Source organism: Anas acuta, chromosome 2, assembly GCF_963932015.1.
Source record: "Anas acuta chromosome 2, bAnaAcu1.1, whole genome shotgun sequence".
Classification (NCBI taxonomy): domain Eukaryota; kingdom Metazoa; phylum Chordata; class Aves; order Anseriformes; family Anatidae; genus Anas; species Anas acuta.
In genome coordinates, this window is record NC_088980.1 from 124,688,235 (window position 1) to 124,700,147 (window position 11,913).

Here is an 11,913-nt window from a genome sequence, read left to right on the forward strand (position 1 = left end):
CCACACATTCAGTATAAATAATGTAAAGCCATCAGTCACATTTTATAGTAAGCAAAGTAAAATTGAAGAAGTAAAGACAAGCTAATAAAATAATTAATATTAGTGGAAAATAATCGGTATACAGTAACAAATACATTTCTGTAGACATAACACTTAACTCTAAGAAAATATATACATACATATATGATGGCTACAAATGAGCTTGTGATTTTCTTCCAAAAGTATTTGAGCAGGAAGTAAAACATTTTCCCAGTGGATGAAATAACATTCATTTTTGCCAATCTAAGCAAGGCAGATTTAAATTTTATGTGTGTCCAACTGCTTGTTCCCCCTCAGCTAATAACCTGCCTGCTGGAAACGTTTCAAATGAAAAGGAGTTCACAGTTCCTAAGCCCAGCTCTGAATATATCTGCCATGCATGTAAACAAGTAAACCATTATGTTTCTTGTTGAGATAAAGAATACCATGATAAGTGGGGACTTTCACAAAACAAAGGGCTTCCTATTGCGAGTGTGGATAATCTTCCAGAAAACCCTGTGTTTTGGCAAATCACACCAGATTAATCTATTAGGCATCTCCTTTCATCATCAAATTTCCGCTGCCTATCACAGTGGCTGCCTTATCAAGCCCCCTGTTTTCAATAGCAGGCCCATTCCTAAGATTTCAGGTACTGGCCTTCCATGCTCGGAAAACAGGTGTCCCCACTGTTTTCGGGCAGGAAAGGTCCCTGCACAGAAGCCTGGGAAAGGGCAGGGGTATCAGCTGCTGTTCTACCTGAAGGAACAGGTAACAGGAAACTGTTGATTCAAGGGGCGAACTTAATTGGCATGCATTAGTCAGCAGCGAGTAGTTTTTGTGAATTACGAATCCTAAAACTTTTGTCAGGAGGAATACTTATAAGAAGGGGACAGAGGCACCCTCCCAGGAATAACCAGCTCTTGTAACTATTTTGAATGTGTATTCCGGAAAACATGATCTAGGGATGAAGGGCGGCATGTCAAGCTTACATGTAGTGCCTGAACTGTCAGGCAAATTGCCTATATTCAGGAGGAAATGGATTTCAAATCTCAACTAAAGGCTAATATTCCAAACCAATTAGTATGCCGGATCAGGTTTTCGATCTCTGAGTGCCTCCCCTGGTTCTTGTTTGCTTGTTTGTTTTTTGGTTTTTGGTTTTGTTTAGTTAATGAAACCAGGCATGGTGTTTCTGACCAGACTATTGATCTACGAACCAGGGCCATCCACTTGGTCACCCAGAAATACCTCAGTATGGAATGAAGACAAGGACAAGGATATGAAAAATGTCATTTTTAACATTGACAGAGAAATTTTTTTTACGGGAGCCAGCAAATCCACGTTCCTCTCCTTTAACTCCCAGTGCTTATCTCTTCTTGTCAAGGCAGCGTCCAGAGGTTTCTCCTGGCAGGTGCCTCTGTGCCTGGCTGTAGTCCCCAGCAGGAAGACCTTCATTCTCTGCTCTGAGCTCAGCTCCTGAGAGCTTGTTCAGGCTTTACTGTATTAAAACATAGACACTCAGGAAGGCCACTGTAGTGACAGCAGGAAGAGCCAGTCTGCTTTCAGCTTTCTGCTTTGACAGCAGGACTGCTCTGAAACACGGAGATGAGCCCCGCACCCTGCTCTGTGGGTAGGAAGGGTTTGATAAGCACATACCTTGGCATCCGGCACTCCACAGCGCAGCCTTTGTTTCATCCGCAGATGATTAAATGGTCTACGGGGCAATTACGAACTGAAGGAAGGAATAGCCAGCTCTCTCCAGGTTTCCTCAATCAGCACGATTGAATTTCTCAAAGGCAGGCAGCAGTAGCAGCAGCAGCCCCAGTGACTTTTCCTGAAAAATGTTCTCCAGTTTAGGATTGAGCTTTCATTTAACTGCTTGCTGTTTCATTTTATTAAGTGCAAATTGTGGCTTAATAGATTTACAGTTGCCATAAACTTCGGCATCATGAAAGCTGTCAGAGTGGCCAGTTGCACAGCATAATAGTAGCATGATGTTAGAAAGGGTGAGCTGGACAAGCCAGGCATCAAGAAACTCCACAGAGCATTTTAACAGGTCTGTGCATAATCCTGACAGGTAGATGTGACCCCGTGGAACTGAAATAGAAGCAGTGGCTCACACTAGTTTCCTTTTGCTCTTCTATTTTCTAGGAATTAGAGGTGGAAGGTTTCAGAAGATTATCTGCAAATGAAAAATAGCATATTTTGCTTTTTCAGACAAACTTTGTAAATTAACTTTGCTACACAGTAGTTACCAAAATCCAGATTTATTTATTTATTTTGAATACCCATTACATTGTAGCTTTGTTCTGCACTCATTACACTGTGTTTAGCTCCTGATACATACCAGCAAAAAGTGTAGACATACTGGAGGGAGTTCAGAGAGAAGCATCAAGGATGATTAAAGGGGAGGAGGGACAGACTCCTCTGAGAAGACTAACAAATGAAATACAAGTGGTTTGGTTAAGCAATGATGGGGCAATGAGCCACCTACAGACACTTTCCTGCAGAATGAGGTAGAACAAAGACTGTAGGCTGTGCAATTTTGAGCAATGCACCTCCAGGCAGCCTCCATTCCCAGCCAAGTGACCATGTTACCCAGTACACCTAGTACTATGGGGAAAGCTGGCTACTTTCCTTAAAAGAAACCATGAGAGAAGGCTAAGGAGGAGAAAAGATACGTGTTTTTTTCTTTTTTTTTTTTTTTTCTTTTTTTTTTTTTTGTTGTTTTTGTTTGTTTTTCTCCTTCTTTATTTCCTTGTTAATAAACTCTGATTTGGGAGGCTATTAATTTCAGAAGTCAGCAGCTTTTCCCACCAACCATAGTTTTTGACAAAGGCCTGGAACCCATCTGTGTGTTGCCAAAGGGTTGGCTAGGTTACCCAAGCAGGCTCACCTCATAGCATACATAGGGACCTGGGTCCTCCTTCACCCAGGTATGTACAAAGAGATCTTGAGGATCTTCAGGAAAGTTTGATACTAGAACAAAACAAGGCTGCTACAGCTCTGTCTCATCACCCAAGCAAAGAGTTCTCCCATGTAACACTGTCATGGGGGCAAAAAAAAAGATTTGGTGTCCTGTGAAGGACAAATATTTTCCCTTTGCACAGGGGAATTTCACATCTTTGGCTTACATCAGTATATGTCTCCATATGCACCCCAGATATGAAGTAGTAGAAAAGGAAGCCACAAGTCAAAAGGGGAACACATTTTTTTCTGTCACAGCATTTGAAAATAATTTGTTTTTATAGTCAACTATTCAGAGAAGCACTGAAATGTGTGCATGAACTTTACTAAGTGACAACTGTGTCAGAGGACAATATAGCTGAAGACCTAATAATTAACTGAAAATGTTTGTTAGTGTGGTGGTCCTTCATGAAACAAGACAAATTATTTGAAAACAAACGTCATGGACAAATAATTGCACAACGACTGTGAGAGTTAAATTGCCTACAGAGTGTGTATTCATAGTCAGTAATGACTTGTAGGCAGGCTTGGACCTACCAACAGAGAGCGAGGAGACTTTTGCTGTTCCATGAGGTCAGCAGAGCTGAGAGCCCACAGCCTCAAGGCTGTGGCACCTTACAGCCTGCTCACCCTCCTTCCCTGCCAACAGCTCTGCCCCAGCCTGTGGTGTGGGGTGTAGGACACAGCTGGCACAGAATTACAGTGTCCTGGGATATGGTCAGAGGTGCACAGATCATTTCCTATAAAACTCCAACAACCTCCCAGGAAGAAATAAAGGAAGCTTATTTTCTAGACCTGCTTGTGGTCTAGCTATTAAACTATACCTTTCGGGAACCAAGTAATGTTTCTAAGGCAATGTGACAGTACTGCAAAGTTAACTACAGTCCGTGAAATGTATCCTATTCATTCTAAAGAAAGCAAAACCATGTGCTTTCTATGTTTTTCAGCTAGAAAAGACAGGTTAATAGATACTTGTTAATAAATCAACAACATTTTTTTGCCACAGTGACTTCATGTAAATTCAATTTATTTGTATCTATAAACCATATTTTAAATTATTTTTACCTGTTTCATGAATAGCAGATAACAATTTTAGGGCTCTCAGTCTTCCTAGCTAACTGTAGCATAAAACACTTTGCATGTTTGTTGCAAAAGATGATTTTGAAAAAACTCAAGTATCTCAGAAAATTATGTATGTCTTCTATACTTCATTAGCAAATTTCATGTGTACAGATTACCAGTGTGTTTAATGGTGACCGTGCTAACAGACAGCTGCCAGCATGCTGTGGTGAGCAAGGCCATTTGTAATTCTCATCAACAGTTCCACCATTTTCAGTTGTATGAAAAGTGATAACACACTGATCTAGTAGTCATTAAGAACTTTTTCTTACTCCTTTAGGATTAATTTGCACTGACCCAGAATTCTGTATTTGCTTAACACAAGCAGTGGGCTACTTTGATGTTATCTGCTTCTATAAACAATAACGTACAGTTCTCTCCTGGGCTAAAACAGCTCTTATTCTACTGAGAATTAGCTGTATTAATCATTCTGAAGTCCAAGAGTGCATGATCATAAATTGTGTGCCGGGACCTCACTTAGCAACTCCCAAGACTCTCATTTATCAACATTTTTTTTTCCCTTCCTGGATATTTAGTATGTAGGGAGTAATTTATTTCTGAGCCGGTGCTTTGTGATGTCTTTAATGTTGAAGTAAAGTTGGAAAACTTTCTGCAACAAATATAATTTTTCTTACTCCCTTAATGTAGAAGCAAAAATTATGGACCACAGCTACAGACTGATTCCCTCAAGTGGCCAGAACAGAGAACACAGGCCAAGCTTCAAATTGTATGAAGGAGGTGGTGGTAACTGAAAATTAGGAGAACTGCACGCTCAATATGCCTTTCATTAATTATTCAATTCATGCTAAAAATGTGAGGCATCTTTGAGCTGATATCTACCTAACTTTTCTCACCTTTCTCAAACTAAGCAGCTAAAATATAGTTAAGATATAATTGAAGCAAGATGAAATCTTCAGAGAACACTAGTTCAGTTTGTATCTTCCAGGAAAGATCTGGCTTGATAAATGATTTTATTTTTTTTTCTTTACCATTTTTCAGTAATTTTCTCAGCTTTAAAACACAATATAGATTTGTCAGATATGTAAGGGGAAAAAATGTTCTTTATCAGCTCAGAGTTGATCTGATACCATTTACTTCCTATTTTGCATGCAGCCAGGATGATATATTATTTAAAGTCTCCTCTCACATAAAGTATAGAAAGTTAAAGCATCCAGAAATCAAGAATAGAGGCAGTGAAAACATTTTGAGTGAATGGATTAAAACCTTCAGTCTCAGATGGCTATCTTTGATCCATGTGGCCCAATTTCTTCAGCTTTTGGCATTTTTCATTGCATAAAGCAGAAGTGGAAACAGAGGCCCTGATTCTGCTTTTCTTGAGACGAGCATACATGAAGTATCTCCATTGACTTACTGGGGAAAGTCCAGATTTAAGTCATTTTTGATGAGAGAAGAATTTTGGCTCAACTTGAGCAGAATCAAACTCATGAATACAGAAACATTTTTTTTTTTTTCCCCAGAGTTTCATCCTGAGCTTAACTTTGATTTCAAAGCTCTCACTGTTTTATTGTAAACATGTGGTTTTTAAAATACTGTGCTGCTCCAAAGTTATCTGCATGTGAGTTTATTTTATATTAAGTACTTCAAAAAATGTCTGAACATAAAATGCCAACAGAAACAACAAAAATATAAATAAATCACTACATTCAGCAGAAATACTTTAATTCAGAATGTAATAAAGACCGTCAAGGTTTAAAAAGTTTATGCCAGAGTTTAAACTGAAGGAATTAGTAAATTTTTTCCCCCGCAGTTTTGCTGCCACAGCCAAAAGATTCTCAAAGGTTGTTAAAAAAAAAAAAAAAAAAAAAAAAAAAAGACAGTGGAAAAATGTTTATTTCCCTTCAAGAACTTCTGGCTTCTGTGATTTGGCATCGTTCTCAGCCATTTAGAACATTTGTGCTAGTGGAGGCCAAGTACTGCTGTTATATTCACAGATTCTCCCTCTCTTCCCATAAATAAGTTTTCAAGAGCTGTGATCTTTCCTCACCTAGGGCTGTGCAGTCTCCCTGATGTCCGTAAAACCTTGAGGGCAGCTGCCATGAAAGCTCCTCATTCTTCAGAGACTGCCCTAATTCTTCCTGGATTTCTAATTACAGAAGATTTGGCTTCCAGATTCAGGGGCAAAATTCTTTCAGCAGTGATGTGCAGGCACCCTGGCTCATTTTGACCCAGTACAACTACCAGTGACTACCTGTGGAAGAATTTTCCTTTAGGACTACAGACACATGCTGCACACGCAGAGCAGTTATATCCTGTGTAGTGTGATGCCTAAGCCAGACCTACCTCAGCAATGTGAAATTCTGGGCATCCAGATTCACTGGACTGGTGAAGTGTCTTTTTGTTAAAGTTATAACTTTTTTTCACTGCCTTTTTTTTTTTTTTTTCCTTTGTTCTTCACTCCACTGAGCACTACACACATGGTTACAGTGCTTACAATCTTACAAACTTCTGCACATCAGCTCATCTTTATTTAAAATGCTGTGGATGGAGGCTTGATGCAATCCTACAGAGTTATTTCTGCATCACCCATGCACTGAGAACTGTACCCCTGTCTGAAACAAAGGTAAATAGGGGCTTTCAAGTGCCATCTCTTCAATGCATGGTCAGCATGCTTTTCATTGCTCATTGCTTATTCTCTGCTCCTTTGTCTACTGCTGCTGCAGTGAGATTTGATCTGGGTTTATGCTTTGAACATTATCTACTGGATCCTGTGTCTGTAGCCTGAGAGAATGAAACTATCTATGTATTTAATTTAAGATCCATTTTAAGAAGTTATAGCACTTCCACTGTCCTTGTCACTCATGCTTGCATTAGCATATCTGTGAAGAATTGCACAATTTGAGTACAGCTATTTATTCATTGAAGCCTTGCTATCGTTAACTTCCCTGAGACTTAATTCTCTGTATTAATTTTTCACTTTCCGTTATCTGCTACAATATATTCACTTGTTTTTATGGGAAATCTATCTTTTGTTCTAAAAGCATGTTCCCAAAATTTACAATGTTGAAATATATATGAAAGCCCAAGGCTCACATTAAAGTGTCATCTAAATATAAAACTATAAACATGAAATTATATTCACAGTAAGTTTTATAGTTCATTCTTGTTCTTTCCTTTTCTGGCTGTATTTGGTTGCTCACCTGAGAGGACATAGATTCAAGGTTCAACCATTGAAAATTCCCTCACTTCTAGTCCCTGGAAATCTCTATAAAGACAAAAAACAAGGTGTTTAACAGCAAAAACACATATTGGGATAATGCCATGCCTATAGAAGTCTTTTTTTCAGATACATTATCCTACTAGCAAAAGTTATTATATCTCCATGCGAGAAAGCAGAAGATTATCTCACTTGGGGAAGACCATCTTCTAAAGAAAAGCCAGCTATCTATATAGACTCTAAAAGACAGGCAGTGAAATCATATTTTCCTGTAATATCATACCTACATTCTCTGCTGTGATTTAAGAATGTGTCATATGGTATCTGGCCCTGGAAGGCAAAGGCAGGTCTTCCAGTTGGCCTTCTCTCATCCCTGCTGAAGGCACTGATATCTCTCTGAACAGGATTTCCTTCAAAAGCTAAAAAAGGGACAGAAAGGAAAGCAGCTGCATTCAATTACTGAAAGCATGTATCTACTACTTAGAAAGAAAGGGTGGCTGCTCCTGCTCAGACAGAACAGCTCCCTGTTCTTTAGGAGAAAATTCTGGCAGATCAAAAATACATAGTAGTTGATTTTGGTGAGAACACTGGTTTGAATAAGCAAAGCAGAAACTGGAGGGGCCTCTGAAGAACTTCTATTTTGTGGTGGTCCCTCTAAAATAAACAAGCAAAATTCCTTCAAAAAATCAGTTTCTCCTTATAAATTGCTTCTGTTGTAGTTTGGGGTGGTGGGGGTGGGGAGGGTCTCTTTGATCAAGGTTTGTCTTGAACCTATAAAAATGAATAGACGAAACTTGATGGTCTGTGTGGATAATTTGCTCCCCAAACATCCTCCCCTAATGGTTCCCTTCTGGTTCTTTGGTCCCTGGAAGTTTGGTTTCTTTCAAAGTGAAATATCAAAGTGATAAATGAGGACTTGAGGAAGACATCACTTGATGGGAGGATGCAGCCAGATTTTAGAGGCAATGTCAAGAGCTTCATTTATGATCCAGTTGTATGTTGAACAGCAGGAAATGAGGAATCTGCTCCCTGTCAGCAGGTACTCTACATACCAAAAGTGATAACTCAGATGAAACCATTTAGACAGATACTCTATTCCTCAAACATTGGCTCTGCTTTTGACATGGTGTATCAGATTCTTCAGGAGGGTGGAAGAGAGGATGAATGTGGGAGGGCTTCAAGAGCAGTCCACAAATACAGTGCTTGTGACAGGAAACAAATAAGCATCTCTCTGCTTCACGTTTTTTTTCTAAAATATATGCTGACTACTTGAAAAATTGAATTGTATAAGACCACCAGAATACACTGAATTTAATAGAGCTCTGAAAGGGAACTGGAAAAAATGCACATACTGTGTGCTCTTTAGTTGGAAAGCAGCCAACATTGTTCTCAGGATTTAGGTGATTTTGGATATTAGTGTATTTAATATTTGATTTGTGTGCAGTCTCCAGTTCATTTACTGTGGTATTTAAAAAAAAATAAATAATAATCCAGAATGCAGAATTCAAGGATTTTAAAAGTAGAGGAAGGAGAAGGTCATAAAATATTTTACAATTTCCTTACTGCTAATGAGTTATGGGAGGATATACAGTTGTTCTAGCTTCTGAACTCTAAAGGGCAAACAGAAATACAGGTTCTGTTGCCTGAAAGCAAAATCTGGTAATTCTATTCTCAGAACATTCTTTGTGAAGCACTTTCTGGCTAGGAATTCAATAAACACCTCACTTCCAGAAGGTGTGATGGTTTTGAAAGTGCTCAGTAGCAAAAAGAGGCACAAAAAAAATTCCTCTGAGCCTATTGACATGTAGCAATTTAAGCTTTGGAAATTTTGTATCATTATTTATAGATAATACACCAATCACGGGTACAAGCATTTCTGATGGGCTGAATGGGACTGACCAAAGGCCTAGGTGGGTGGTGTTACAGGGAGGGTTAAGAAGACAAGTCCAGAACACAACAGCTAACATCAACAGTGACAGCTGAAGCAGTCCAACTGCATAGACAGATGGCTTATTTAACACACAAAGGAGGAGGCTCCAAGGGTTTTGTGCTGACGATGTCCGACGTCAAAGACAACACAAAGAAGTGGCTTCTGACGTCAAAGGAGAAATAATTCTTATAACCAGAAGTTTATAATGAAGAAACTTCTCTCACTGTTCCCTTGCTGTGAGGGAAGAGAAAATTTCTGTTACCACTTTGGTGGAGAAGGAAGGGATAGATAAGGGAGAAGGTGAAGACAGTACTACTTTGGCCAAGAAAATCCTATGATTGAGATGCTTGTGAATAATCATATAGTTGCCCATGGGCCTTCTGCCTGCACTCAGCTTTTCTTCGATGCCAGTGTGGCTTCCCTTACTCTAACATGAGTAGTTCATTCTCTTTTATTGTATGAAGAAGTTGCTCCCATGCTGTTGTGCAGTCATTTAGACCAGGACTATGTCTACCTCTTGAAATTCTGTGTCAGTAATTATTGTATGTTTTAAAAAGTGAGTAATCAATTATATTAGTTTAATGCATTTATTATTATTATTATTATTATTATTATTATTATTATTATTATTATTATTATTATTATTATTATTATTATTATTATTATTATTATTATTAATCAGCTATTTGGAGCATGCCCCCTCTGCTTCACATCTGTTTCAAGATACACAGTTAGCTCCTGTTTCCGTGTTATACCATCTGCAGTTTCACAGCTGCATGTGTCCTACATGTTGCTCTTTTGTTCAGCAACAACATTTAGATTAAGTTATTATTTCTTCCTATAGTCACCATTCTGATATATGTACATGTCTTTTCAAACCCACCTAGGGACTGAAATTATATCTACCTCGGTATAGTCTACTACCATTAAGCACAGGCAAACCATATTTTTCCTTTGAATTAGTCACTCATTAAACAGAAAGCTTGAAGTATAGTAATTTTTAAGTTAACATTCCTTGAAGATGACAATGATATTTTATTTTTTATACACCAGTGACCTAAGTACTAGTAAAAAAGCTTTCAATTTTCCAAGATCCAGCATTAGTTCCAGGGACTGACCAGGGAGACTGTATGTTTGAAGTAATGGAGTGCTGAAGTTTTTCTTGAAGTACAGGAGTTTTGACCATTTTAAAAGACATAGCTATATCTCAGCTACTATCGTTCTGTCATATCAGAGCACTTACTGAAAGCATATGATAGGTTCCCAGAACTGAAAAAAAAACAATGCTGGTTATCAGATCTGGTCCGTGAGAGACATTTACTCACTTATATATACTAATGGAAAATTAAGAAATTTTAATATTATCAAACCTCTGGGTACTGTTGGCATTTGAAGTGCCAATTTAACTTTAAGCCTCATCTTTGATATGCTTACTTGATGACAGTACATGATGGCCATAAATCCAACTTGGCAATGATTCTGGAAGGTCACCTGTGGATATTGTTTTTCATGGTGTTAAATAGGTTGTAATGGTGTCATTATTTCTCCAGAAGGACAAGTGAAAGTCCCATTGGTCTTCTTGCTGTCTCATAAATAATTAACAGGCTGTTTTAACTGGGTCTAACCTTTGTGCAGGTTGGCTGAACTTTACTGCATAGCAGAGGTAAAAGAGATTCAGAAAAATATCATCCATCATTGATGGTACTAAAACATTGAGGTAATCTAGGGATAAAAGTAAAAGATAGATAATCGATTGATAATCAAAAGTCTATACACATCTGAATATTTTAGCATCCTCCAGTATCCATATTCTTCTTATTCTTTTTACATATTTGTACAAGACTATCAGCTTACTTCTAATGTGAGGAATTTAAGTAACTGTGGAACAAGTACAGGTGAGGAAAAGTTCAGATATATTTTTTGTCTCCCATAAATAAAATTCCCAATGTTCAATAAGAGAATTAAAATAATGACCATATTCTTTTTATTGTCAACATAGAACTCAAATCTTTCAAGTAGAAGTGGCTGAAATCAAGCCTTGGTTATGAATATTGTAAATATTTCCTGTTTAGATAATAGTCCTCTTCAGACTTCCATTCTGATAATCTTAAACAAAATATCCTTATCTGGGTCTAACGTGTACTAGATCCACTGTCTAAAACACATTGCTGAAATCTGTCACTTCTCACCTGGAAACTCAGTTTTCTTGGTAACAATAGCTTGTGTTAGTAAGAAAGAGACAGGTCTGAGATCATGTAAGATGTTTTGTCGTGACAAAATGAGAAAGAGAAAAGGTGTGCTTGCTATAGAAAATATCAAAGATTGTCTGGAAAAGAAATGCTAAATTCAATCCATGCAGTTGCAAAGAAATAAAATGAAGTAAAGGGAATTAGGCAAACAGAATCAGAGAGAGATTTGAGAGAGAGGAAAAGAGAGGCAGAAGAATCGCAGTCTCAAAAAATTCTGTTTTGCAGAAAGTCAGACACAGGTACTCACAATTCTGTTCATCTTTTTAATGACTAAATTCTTCAAATGTAAACATATCTATTTGCTGTTTGGAAACAAACAAACCAAACCCTCCAGTAAATTTCAGAGCAATGCAATACTCTTTGGCTTTGGTGATAAGATTGAGAAATGACTGTTTCCTATGTAACTGTTTCCTTTCTGGTCTGTTTTTAAACTAAAATTTAAGAAAATGAACTGCATG

General features: G+C 38.0%; 1 long non-coding RNA gene across 3 annotated transcripts; it reads right to left on the reverse strand.

The window, feature by feature from the left end:
• Positions 1–1,291: 1,291 nt before the first annotated feature.
• On the reverse strand, positions 1,292–9,758 carry LOC137851179 (uncharacterized). Of its 3 annotated transcripts, XR_011093044.1 has the most exons (4): positions 7,260–9,758; positions 2,363–2,451; positions 1,672–1,849; positions 1,292–1,513 (listed from the first exon to the last, which is right to left on the reverse strand). It is a non-coding gene; the product is annotated as an uncharacterized lncRNA (long non-coding RNA). The 3 variants fall into 3 exon arrangements; XR_011093043.1 differs by lacking the exon at positions 2,363–2,451 and having other exon boundaries at positions 1,672–2,197; XR_011093045.1 differs by lacking the exon at positions 2,363–2,451 and having other exon boundaries at positions 7,260–9,751.
• Positions 9,759–11,913: the final 2,155 nt, after the last annotated feature.